Source organism: Salmo trutta, chromosome 13 (genome assembly GCF_901001165.1).
Source record: "Salmo trutta chromosome 13, fSalTru1.1, whole genome shotgun sequence".
NCBI classification, from domain to species: Eukaryota; Metazoa; Chordata; class Actinopteri; order Salmoniformes; family Salmonidae; genus Salmo; species Salmo trutta.
The window spans coordinates 29,460,209-29,472,332 of record NC_042969.1 but is presented as its reverse complement, the minus strand read 5'-3'; the positions used below and the strand labels follow the sequence as shown (position 1 = coordinate 29,472,332).

Genomic DNA, 12,124 nt, shown 5'->3' with positions numbered 1-12,124 from the left:
CATCTCACACAGACAGAGGACCAATGCCAGGCCAGACACTGTCATCAATTTGAATCATCTCTCTGTCTGGACACAGTGTATTGTCTGAAACAGTTCTCTCCTGAGGAATCACACTAAAACAATAAGGAGGCTGTGTGTATCAAGAATCTCAGAGAGCTGATTTAGGATCAGTTTAGCCTTCTAGGTCTGGAGTCAAAAAGTAGGTAAGAAAGCGTACTTACTTACAGTGAAATGCTGACTTACAGGCTCTAACCAATAGTGCAAAAAAGGTATTAGGTGAACAATAGGTAAGTAAAGAAATAAAAACAACAGTAAAAAGACATTGAAACAAATACTATTTCAATTATTTCAGTTACTTTCACATACATTTCAAAGTAAGTATTCTGATATTACTTGAATATTAGAATGTATTTGAAAATACTCAAATACACAGAGTATTTTATAATACGAATAAATACTCCCGTGCATTTAAACCCAGGTCCTAGAAATAATGTATTTGTAATAAAAAAAAAAATATATATATATATATATGTATATATATATATATTTTCTAACATTTTCAAATAGTAGATTATTTATAGGAAATTACTAGAAAATATTTTCAAATACATGCAATACAAGTAGTTAGTTACTGAAATACACAGAAAATACATATTTAAATAACAAATCATGAAAAACTCATATTTGAAGCCAGGTCTGATAGATACACCAAAGCTAATGTTTCTTATCCATACTGTCAGAGGTTATTCAAATTTTACATTTTAGTCATTTTAGCAGATGCTCTTATCCAGAGCGACTTACAGTAGTGAATGCATAAATTTTTTTTCTCCGTACTGGTCCCCCGTGGGAATCGAACCCACAACCCTGGCGTTGCGAACACCATGCTCTACCAACTGAGCCACACGGGACGTTATCAATTAAGATAGTCCGCCTCATCAATGAGTAATCTGATTACATGAGTAATAATTCAGTCAATAAATGAGTGTCCATTACCTCATGGCCCTGCCCTAATAACCTAAGGTCAGCTAGCCCGGGGTCACTAAAGGTCAAACTGTTTGCCTCCACTTAAGTCAATGAATCACCACTGACAGATGTATTCTCTGGATCATAAACACACACCACCTGCACTCTCTCAAACACATGTAGGGTTTACACCCTTATTAAGGCCAAAAGCAACGAGTACTCTACAGGCCAGTTTCCCGGACCCAGATTAAGCCTAGTCCTGGATTTAAAAGCATGTTCAATGGAGAATAGAAAGTGCTTTTCTGTCCAGGATTAGACTTAATCTGTGTCCGGGAGTCCAGCCATGGGTGTATTTTCTTTACTCTAAACATAGTAGGGATTCTACAGCCAGTGATCTCCTCTCTCCTCCTACCACTACTTTGATGACTCACGATAGGACTTTGTTCTGTCTGCCTCCCCTGACACTCTCATCACTCCTAGAACCAATCTGTCTTTCTCACCGCAGCAGGATGGAACTAATGATGGATAGCACAGAGAAAGAGAACGACCAAGGAAGAAGGAGAGAAGAATAGAGGGGGAGAGAGAGAGAGAGAGAGAGAGAGAGAGAGAGAGAAAGAGAGAGACATGACAGAGAGAGGACAACAGAAAGGGAATGACAGAGAGAGAGAGACATGACAGAGAGAGGACAACAGAAAGGAACAACAGACAGAGAGAGAGAGGACAACAGAAAGGAACAACAGACAGAGAGAGAGAGGACAACAGAAAAGGAACGACAGACAGAGAGAGAGAGGACAACAGAAAAGGAACGACAGACAGAGAGAGAGAGGACAACAGAAAAGGAACGACAGACAGAGAGAGAGAGGACAACAGAAAAGGAACGACAGACAGAGAGAGAGAGAGAGAGAGAGAGAGAGGACAACAGAAAAGGAACAACAGACAGAGAGAGAGAGAGGACAACAGAAAGGAAAGACAGACAGAGAGAGAGAGAGAGAGAGAGAGAGAGAGGACAACAGAAAAGGAACAACAGACAGAGAGAGAGAGAGAGAGAGGACAACAGAAAAGGAACGACAGAGAGAGAGAGAGAGAGAGAGAGAGAGAGAGAGAGAGAGAGAGAGAGAGAGAGAGAGAGAGAGAGAGAGAGAGGACAACAGAAAGGAACGACAGAGAGAGAGAGAGAGAGAGAGAGAGGACAACAGAAAAGGAACGACAGACAGAGAGAGAGAGAGAGAGAGAGGACAACAGAAAGGAACGACAGACAGAGAGAGAGAGAGAGAGAGGACAACAGAAAAGGAACGACAGACAGAGAGAGAGAGAGAGGACAACAGAAAAGGAACGACAGACAGAGAGAGAGAGAGAGAGAGGACAACAGAAAAGGAACGACAGACAGAGAGAGAGAGAGAGAGAGGACAACAGAAAAGGAACGACAGACAGAGAGAGAGAGAGAGAGAGAGAGGACAACAGAAAAGGAACGACAGACAGAGAGAGAGAGAGAGAGAGAGAGGACAACAGAAAAGGAACGACAGACAGAGAGAGAGAGAGAGAGGACAACAGAAAAGGAACGACAGACAGAGAGAGAGAGAGAGAGAGAGGACAACAGAAAAGGAACGACAGACAGAGAGAGAGAGAGAGAGAGAGAGAGAGGACAACAGAAAAGGAACGACAGAGAGAGAGAGAGAGAGGACAACAGAAAAGGAACGACAGAGAGAGAGAGAGAGAGGACAACAGAAAGGGAACAACAGAGAGAGAGAGAGAGAGAGAGGACAACAGAAAGGGAACGACAGACAGAGAGAGAGAGAGAGAGAGAGGACAACAGAAAGGGAACAACAGAGAGAGCGAGAGAGAGAGAGGACAACAGAAAGGGAACGACAGACAGAGAGAGAGAGAGAGAGGACAACAGAAAAGGAACGGCAGACAGAGAGAGAGAGAGAGAGAGAGGACAACAGAAAAGGAACGACAGACAGAGAGAGAGAGAGAGAGAGGACAACAGAAAAGGAACGGCAGACAGAGAGAGAGAGAGAGAGAGAGGACAACAGAAAAGGAACGACAGAGAGAGAGAGAGAGAGGACAACAGAAAAGGAACAACAGAGAGAGAGAGAGAGAGAGAGAGAGGACAACAGAAAGGGAACGACAGACAGAGAGAGAATGAGTGACAATATATAGCGAGAGAGGGAGAAGACAAGAGAACAAGCTAGAGAGAGAGAGAGGTGGATGTGTCCACCTGTCACATGGTTGATGAGGATAGATGAAGTCTATTGTTTACTCTCGTTATAACGACTCCTTTGTCTCTGAGCAGCGATGATAACAGTAACACTGTCTCACACTAATTCAAACAAAGATACCCAATTCGGTTTTTAATTACCTTCTTAAAGAGCTACTTAGGCATGCTCTGTCTCCTCTAGTTCTCTTTTCTCTCATGGCTTGGTTGTTTCTCTCTCTGTCCTGTTGTACCCGTGTGTGTGTGCGTTTACTGTCTACCCTCGTTTTCTCAACAGATTGACTTGAATGATAGATCGCTCGCTTTCTCCGTCTCTCTCTGTCTATCTTTGTCTCTGTCTGTCTCTCTCTCTGTCTCTCTTATATTATCTCTGTGAACATAGCACCCAGCATGATGCTATAAAAGGGTTCCAAAGGGTTCTTCGGCTGTCCCTATAGGAGAACCCTTTTTGGTTCCATGAATAACCTTGTTTACACATTGAACCCTCTGTGGCTCTACAGGGAACCCAAAAGGATTCTACCTGGAATTAAAAAAGGTTCTTGAAAAGAGTGCTCCTGTGGGGACAGCCGAAGAACCCTTTTAGGTTCTACATATCACCTTATTTTTGTACTGTGTACTGTTACTTCTCCTCAATCTATCTCCTTCTCCACCAAGTGCTATTCATTCCCTAGCTCATAAACTTATAGTTGCCAATAGCCTGCTGTGTCGTGTGTGTGTGTGTTTTCCAGCTCAATACATGTCCATCAACACACACACAGAGCAGTCGTCAGCTGTGAGATGGATGTTTGTCTGATTCAAAGTGACACAGAACTCTTTTGTTTGTGGAGATTTTCACTAATCTCAGCCAGTAACAATCCGGAAGGATTTTAGAGAGCTTTGTGTTATTGATTCATATTGTGGTATTCTATCTATTTTGAAGGACCTATATGAAAAGAAAAGTTATAATGAATATTATCTTGGAGAATCTCCTAAAATAAATTGTCAATCATTTTCAAACATGACTCATCACTTTCCTCTAGATTTTTTTGAATGGATTCTAAAAACATTAGTTTTCCGCCCTATCGTCTAGTATCAGGATCACTCTGGATGTCATAATTCTTCCTGCCTTTGGAATGTTACCCTATTATCTATGCACACCTGTTTTGGCATCCAATCGCAGTGCGCTGTGTCCAACTGCAGTACACTGTCCAACCACACTGTTCTGTGTCCAACCGCAGTGATCTGTGTCCAACCGCAGTACACTGTGTCCAACCGCAGTACACTGTGTCCAACCGCAGTGATCTGTGTCCAACCGCAGTACACTGTGTCCAACCGCACTGTTCTGTGTCCAACCGCAGTGATCTGTGTCCAACCGCAGAACACTGTGTCCAACCGCAGTACACTGTGTCCAACCGCAGTACACTGTGTCCAACCGCAGTGCTCTGTGTCCAACCGCAGTGCTCTGTGCCCAACCGCAGTGCTCTGTGCCCAACCGCAGTGCTCTGTGCCCAACCGCAGTGCTCTGTGTCCAACCGCAGTGCTCTGTGTCCAACCGCAGTGCTCTGTGTCCAACCGCAGTGCTTGGTGTCCAACTGCAGTGCTCTGTGTCAACCGCACTGCTCTGTGTCCAACCGCTCTTCTCTGTGTCCGACTGCAGTGCGCTGTGTCCGACTGAAGTGCGCTGTGTCCGACAGCACTGCGCTGTGTCCGACCGCACTGCTGTGTCCAACCGCACTGCGCTGTGTCCGACCGCACTGCTGTGTCCAACCGCACTGTGCTGTGTCCAACCACAGTGCGCTGTGTCCAACCGCACTGCTCTGTGTCCAACCGCAGTGCTCTGTGTCCAACCGCAGTGCTCTGTGTCCAACCGCAGTGCTCTGTGTCCAACCGCAGTGCTCTGTGTCCAACCGCACTGCGCTGTGTCCAACCGCAGCACGCTGTGTCCAACCGCAGTGCTTGACTCACCCTACTTGTAAAGAATGCCATCCTCCTCTCTTTCATGTTGATGAAACGGTCTATCACACTATCATACAGTACTCATTTTTATTTCTTGTTGTCCTAGGCTACCTGGCTAAAATGCTTGATTGCTAGCCTAATTACCATTCATGGGCAACGTTAGCTAGTTAACATTAGCCATCTTTTTTTAAATTGGCAAGTCAGTTAACCTCTCTGGGATTTTTGGGACGCCAGCGTCCCACCTCGACAACAGCCAGTGAAATTGCAGGGAGCCAAATTCAAACAACAGAAATCTCATAATTACAATTACTCAAACATACAAGTATTATACACCATTTTAAAGATAAAATTCTTGTTAATCCAACCACAGTGTCCGATTTCAAAAAGGCTTTACGGCGAAAGCACACCATGTGATTATGTTAGGACAGCGCCTAGCCACAAAAAACCATACAGACATTTTCCAGACAAGGAGAGGGCTCACAAAAGTCAGAAATAGCAATGAAATGAATCACTAACCTTTGATCTTCATCTGGTGGCACTCCCAGAACTCCATGTTACACAATAAATGTTTGTTTTGTTCAATAAAGTCCCTCTTTATGTCCAAAAACCTCAGTTTAAATTGGCGCGTTATGTTCAGTAATGCATTGTCTCAAATAACATCCGGTGAAATTGCAGAGAGCCAGATCAAATTACAGAAATACTCATCATAAACATTGATGAAAGATACAAGTGTTATACATAGGTTTAAAGATAAACTTCTTGTTAATCCAGCCGCTGTGTCAGATTTCAAAAAGGCTTTACGGCGAAAGCAAACCATACTATTATCTGAGGATAGCACCACATCAAACAAACACAGACAATCATATTTCATCCCACCAGGCGCGACACAAAACTCAGAAATAACGATATAATTCATGCCTTACCTTTGAAGATCTTCTTTTGTTGGCACACCAATATGTCCCGTAAACATCACAAATGGTCCTTTCGTTCAATTAATTCCGTCGTTATATCTCCAAAATGTCCATTTATTTGGCGCGTTTGATCCAGAAAAACACTGGTTCCAACTCTCGCAACATGACTACAAAATATCTCATAAGTTACCTGTAATCTTTGTCCAAACATTTCAAACAACTTTCCTAATACAACTTTAGGTATTTTTTTACGTAAATAATCGATAAAATTTAAGACGGGATAAACTGCATTCAATAGCGGATAAAAACAAAGTGGAGCGAGCTTTCAGGTCACGCGCTTCTAACAAACAGTACACTTCACTCGACCCTCGTTCTGAACTGCCTTTCTTCTTCATTTCTCAAAGGAAAAACATCAACCAATTTCTAAAGACTGTTGACATCCAGTGGAAGCGATATGAACTGCAAGCAAGTGCCTTAGAAATCTAGATCTCCATAGAAAACACATTGAAAAGAGAGTGACCTCAAAAAAAAAATCCTGGTTGGTTTGTCCTCGGGGTTTCGCCTGCCAAATAAGTTTTGTTATACTCACAGACATCATTCAAACAGTTTTAGAAACTTCAGAGTATTTTCTATCCAAATCTAATAATATGCATATCCTAGCTCCTGTGCCTGAGTAGCAGGCAGTTTACTTTGGGCACGCTTTTTATCCGGACGTGAAAAGACCACCCCCTAGCCTAGAGAGGTTTAAGAACAAATTCTTATTTACAATGACAGCCTACCAGGGAACAGTGGGTTACTGCCTTGTTCAGGTGCAGAACGACAGATTTTTACCTTGTCAGCGCAGGGATTTGATCCAGCAACCTTTCCAATGCTCTAACCACTAGGCTGCCACCCCTTCTACATCTAGCTCCAGAAGCACAACAATTAATGATTGGATCAGAATCACCGTTATAATCATTGGCCAGTATGGAGAATAAAGTAAAACAAAAAGTCAATTCCCATTCTCCATCAGTGGCTAATTTAAGAAAGGGACAATTTTAGCTAGCTAGCTAGCCACCGGAGAACAACAACTCAACGAGATGCACAATGAGTTTCTGTCAATGACGTTTGCTCTTGATGCAATGTGATCCAAATCCAAACTGGCTTCACTTTACACTTTTGTTTGGTACGTCAGGACAATTCACAGTTGAGCTCACTCAGTTTAGCTCATTGCTGATTGGCTATTATTTTAAACTTTTTTTTATCAAGGGAGGCCAAGTGCTCGCTGGCTTACCTTGTATTCCATGTCACGGGAAGCAACGTCATACTCTTTCTGACCAGACAGCATCAGATAGATGGGCTACACATACAGAGACAGAGGGGCGCTGTTTCCCTCGCTAGGATGCTTTCTCCTGTGAGATACTTTCAGCCTCTTAAGAAGTGAAGGACAATAATGAAACACACAGAGACTAAAGATACATAACAATTTTTTTGGAGTCAATTGTTTGGGGAAGCCTGGCTTCCCTTGCATCCATGAATACACAACACTGTTAATGAGCTAGTTTTACTGTCTCTTCTTCTTTCCATAGTGCTTCTCCTCCTCCTATCTCTCAGTACTGACACTGCTTGTAGTGTGTGTGTGTGTGTGTGTGTGGTGTGTGTGTGTGTGTGTGTGTGTGTGTGTGTGTGTGTGTGTGTGTGTGTGTGTGTGTGGTGTGTGTGTGTGTGTGTGTGTGTGTGTGTGTGTGTGTGTGTGTGTGTGTGTGTGTGTGTGTGTGTGTGAGGGTTAATAGATGCCTCATTAAGAAGGTAATTGAGTATTCTTGAAATGTTAATTGCATCACACGTCAATAGTGATGCAATCTGCTGAGAAAGAGACAGATGTTCTCTTCAAAGTGGATGTGTTTTCTCTTCTTACTCCCCAAGTCCCTTTAGAGGATCATGTTATACACCTGCGGCTGTGACAGTTTAAAGAAATCTGAGGTACCGCTAGAATGGAGATTATCACTGTGTCTTTGTGATGTCATGGGTTGTCAATATAGCTTGTTGGAACTTCTATCAAACTAGTTTCAACTGTCCATTCAATAAGGTCAAAACCTTGTGACACACAATCTACATTTCCCTACAGGAACATTCAAGGTATTGAATTTAATTGAATTTGTTTGAATTTAATTGATTGAATGGACCAGAGGAGACAAGGAGAAGAATTCACATCAGAGATTTTTGGGATGCACTCACCCTCTCTCTGTGATTATCTATGCTCTCTAGCGCCAGCTCCAGCCTCTCTCTACAAAAAGGTGCTAAGTCAATCTAATCTATTTATAAAACCCTTTTTACATTAGCCAATGTCACAAAGTGTTGTACAGAACCCCAGCCTTAAACCCCAAACAGCAAGCAATGCAGATGTAGAAGCACGGTGGCTAGGAAAAACTCCCTAGAAAGGCCAGAACCTAGGAAGAAACCTAGAGAGGAACCAGGCTCTGAGGGGTGGCCAGTCCTCTTCTGTCTGTGCCGGGTGGAAATTATAACAGAACATGGCCAAGATGTTCAAATGTTCATAGATGACCAGCAGGGTCATAATAATAATAATAATAATAATAATAATAATAATAATAATAATAATCACAGTGGTTGTAGAGGGTGCAACAGGTCAGCACCTCAGGAGTAAATGTCAGTTGGCTTTTCATAGCCGATTATTCAGAGTTATAGACAGCAGGTATGGTAGAGAGAGAGAGTCCGAAACAGCTGGACAAAACAGGACAAGGTAGCACATCCAGTGAACAGGTCAGGGTTCCATAGCCGCATGCAGAACAGTTCTTTGGTTTGTCCCAATAGGGGAACCATTTTTGGTGATGGGTAGAACCCCTTGCAAATGGTTTAATCTAGAACCCTCTATGTAGGGTTCTTCAAAGAACCCCCTGTATATGGTTCTATCCAGAACCCTCGATGAAGGGTTCCGCCTATAACCCTCCATGAAGGGATCTACCTATAACCATTTTATCTTTGGAGGGTTCTTCCTAGAAGAACCCTCCAAAGCCTTTAAAATTTTATTATTATGACAATACAATACATATATAGTTACAGCCTAACACAGTGGTGTAAGGAATCTCCTGGTTTACAGGCCACATCAGGCCGGCAAGTCACATCATGCTGGCTTGCAAAGCGATGTTTTATTCCTTTTGGAATCCTCCCAGAGTTAGGATATCCAACAAGTGGATTTGTTAATCACTCGCAACCTGCATTCAGAATGACTGCCAGGTAGGGAAGATTGAATACTGAGACTAGCTCAATCATCTGAACAGGAACAACCACCACAGGTGCTATACATCCAACAGATTAGTTTAGAAAACTGTATGTTATTTACCTGTATGTAGCATAAGATTAATCAACCAATCAATGTACACGCAAAAAAACATATTTCAGTAAAACAAACAATTATTTAAATCTCCCTGCAATAGAGCATGCTGGGAAATATGATATATGGAGGACCTTTCTTGCCTTCCAAAGATTCATCAAAGAACCCTTTCTTCCAAAAACGTTTTTTTAGGATGTTAAATGTTCTAGGTAGAACCCTTTGCCTTACAAAGAACCCCTGTCTTCCAAAAAGGGTTATTCAGATCAAAACGGTTCTTAGTAGAACCATATTCCTCCGCAAAGAACAGTAGCTCTCTCTGTGGTATAACATTATCACTATGTTCTATAGATCCAGTCTCTCTCTCTCTCTCTGTGGTATAACATTATCACTATGCTCTATAGATCCAGTCTCTTTCTCTCTGTGGTATAACATTATCACTATGTTCTATAGATCCAGTCTCTCTCTCTCTGTGGTATAACATTATCACTATGTTCTATAGATCCAGTCTCTCTCTCTGTGTGGTTTAACATTATCACTATGTTCTATAGATCCAGTCTCTCTCTCTCTGTGGTATAACATTATCACTATGTTCTATAGATCCAGTCTCTCTCTCTCTGTGGTATAACATTATCACTATGTTCTATAGATCCAGTCTCTCTCTCTCTGTGGTATAACATTATCACTATGCTCTATAGCTCCAGTCTCTCTCTCTCTGTGGTATAACATTATCACTATGCTCTATAGATCCAGTCTCTCTCTCTGTGTGGTATAACATTATCACTATGTTCTATAGATCCAGTCTCTCTCTCTGTGTGGTATAACATTATCACTATGCTCTATAGATCCAGTCTCTCTCTCTCTGTGGTATAACATTATCACTATGTTCTATAGATCCAGTCTCTCTCTAGCTCTCTCTCTGTGGTATAACATAATCACTATGGTCTATAGCTCCAGTCTCTCTCTAGCTCTCTCTCTCTGTGGTATAACATTATCACTATGCTCTATAGATCCAGTCTCTTTATCTCTGTGGTATAACATTATCACTATGTTCTATAGATCCAGTCTCTCTCTCTCTCTGTGGTATAACATTATCACTATGTTCTATAGATCCAGTCTCTCTCTCTGTGTGGTTTAACATTATCACTATGTTCTATAGATCCAGTCTCTCTCTCTCTGTGGTATAACATTATCACTATGCTCTATAGATCCAGTCTCTCTCTCTCTGTGGTATAACATTATCATTTTGTTCTATAGATCCAGTCTCTCTCTCTCTCTGTAGTATAACATTATCACTATGCTCTATAGATCCAGTCTCTCTCTAGCTCTCTCTCTGTGGTATAACATTATCACTATGCTCTATAGATCCAGTCTCTCTCTAGCTCTCTCTCTGTGGTATAACATTATCACTATGCTCTATAGATCCAGTCTCTCTCTCTCTGTGGTATAACATTATCACTATGTTCTATAGATCCAGTCTCTCTCTCTCTGTGGTATAACATTATCACTATGCTCTATAGATCCAGTCTCTCTCTCTCTGTGGTATAACATTATCACTATGCTCTATAGATCCAATCTCTCTCTCTCTGTGGTATAACATTATCACTATGTTCTATAGATCCAGTCTCTCTCTCTGTGTGGTTTAACATTATCACTATGTTCTATAGATCCAGTCTCTCTCTAGCTCTCTCACTGTGGTATAACATTATCACTATGCTCTATAGCTCCAGTCTCTCTCTCTCTGTGTGGTATAACATTATCACTATGCTCTATAGATCAAGTCTCTCTCTAGCTCTCTCTCTCTCTGTGGTACAACATTATCACTATGCTCTATTGATCCAGTCTCTCTCTCTCTGTGGTATAACATTATCACTATGTTCTATAGATCCAGTCTCTCTCTCTGTGTGGTTTAACATTATCACTATGTTCTATAGATCCAGTCTCTCTCTCTCTGTGGTATAACATTATCACTATGCTCTATAGATCCAGTCTCTCTCTCTCTGTGGTATAACATTATCATTTTGTTCTATAGATCCAGTCTCTCTCTCTCTCTGTAGTATAACATTATCACTATGCTCTATAGATCCAGTCTCTCTCTAGCTCTCTCTCTGTGGTATAACATTATCACTATGCTCTATAGATCCAGTCTCTCTCTAGCTCTCTCTCTGTGGTATAACATTATCACTATGCTCTATAGATCCAGTCTCTCTCTCTCTGTGGTATAACATTATCACTATGTTCTATAGATCCAGTCTCTCTCTCTCTGTGGTATAACATTATCACTATGCTCTATAGATCCAGTCTCTCTCTCTCTGTGGTATAACATTATCACTATGCTCTATAGATCCAATCTCTCTCTCTCTGTGGTATAACATTATCACTATGTTCTATAGATCCAGTCTCTCTCTCTGTGTGGTTTAACATTATCACTATGTTCTATAGATCCAGTCTCTCTCTAGCTCTCTCACTGTGGTATAACATTATCACTATGCTCTATAGCTCCAGTCTCTCTCTCTCTGTGTGGTATAACATTATCACTATGCTCTATAGATCAAGTCTCTCTCTAGCTCTCTCTCTCTCTGTGGTACAACATTATCACTATGCTCTATTGATCCAGTCTCTCTCTCTCTGTGGTATAACATTATCACTATGTTCGATAGATCCAGTCTCTCTCTCTCTGTGGTACTACATTATCACTAAGCTCTATTAATCCAGTCTCTCTCTCTCTGTGGTATAACATTATCACTATGCTCTATAGATCCAGTCTCT

At 41.7% G+C, this 12,124-nt stretch overlaps 1 non-coding gene across 1 annotated transcript; it reads right to left on the bottom strand.

The window, feature by feature from the left end:
- Positions 1 to 835: 835 nt before the first annotated feature.
- Positions 836 to 909, bottom strand: trnaa-cgc (transfer RNA alanine (anticodon CGC)). The gene has a single exon. It is a non-coding gene; the product is annotated as a tRNA-Ala (tRNA).
- Positions 910 to 12,124: the final 11,215 nt, after the last annotated feature.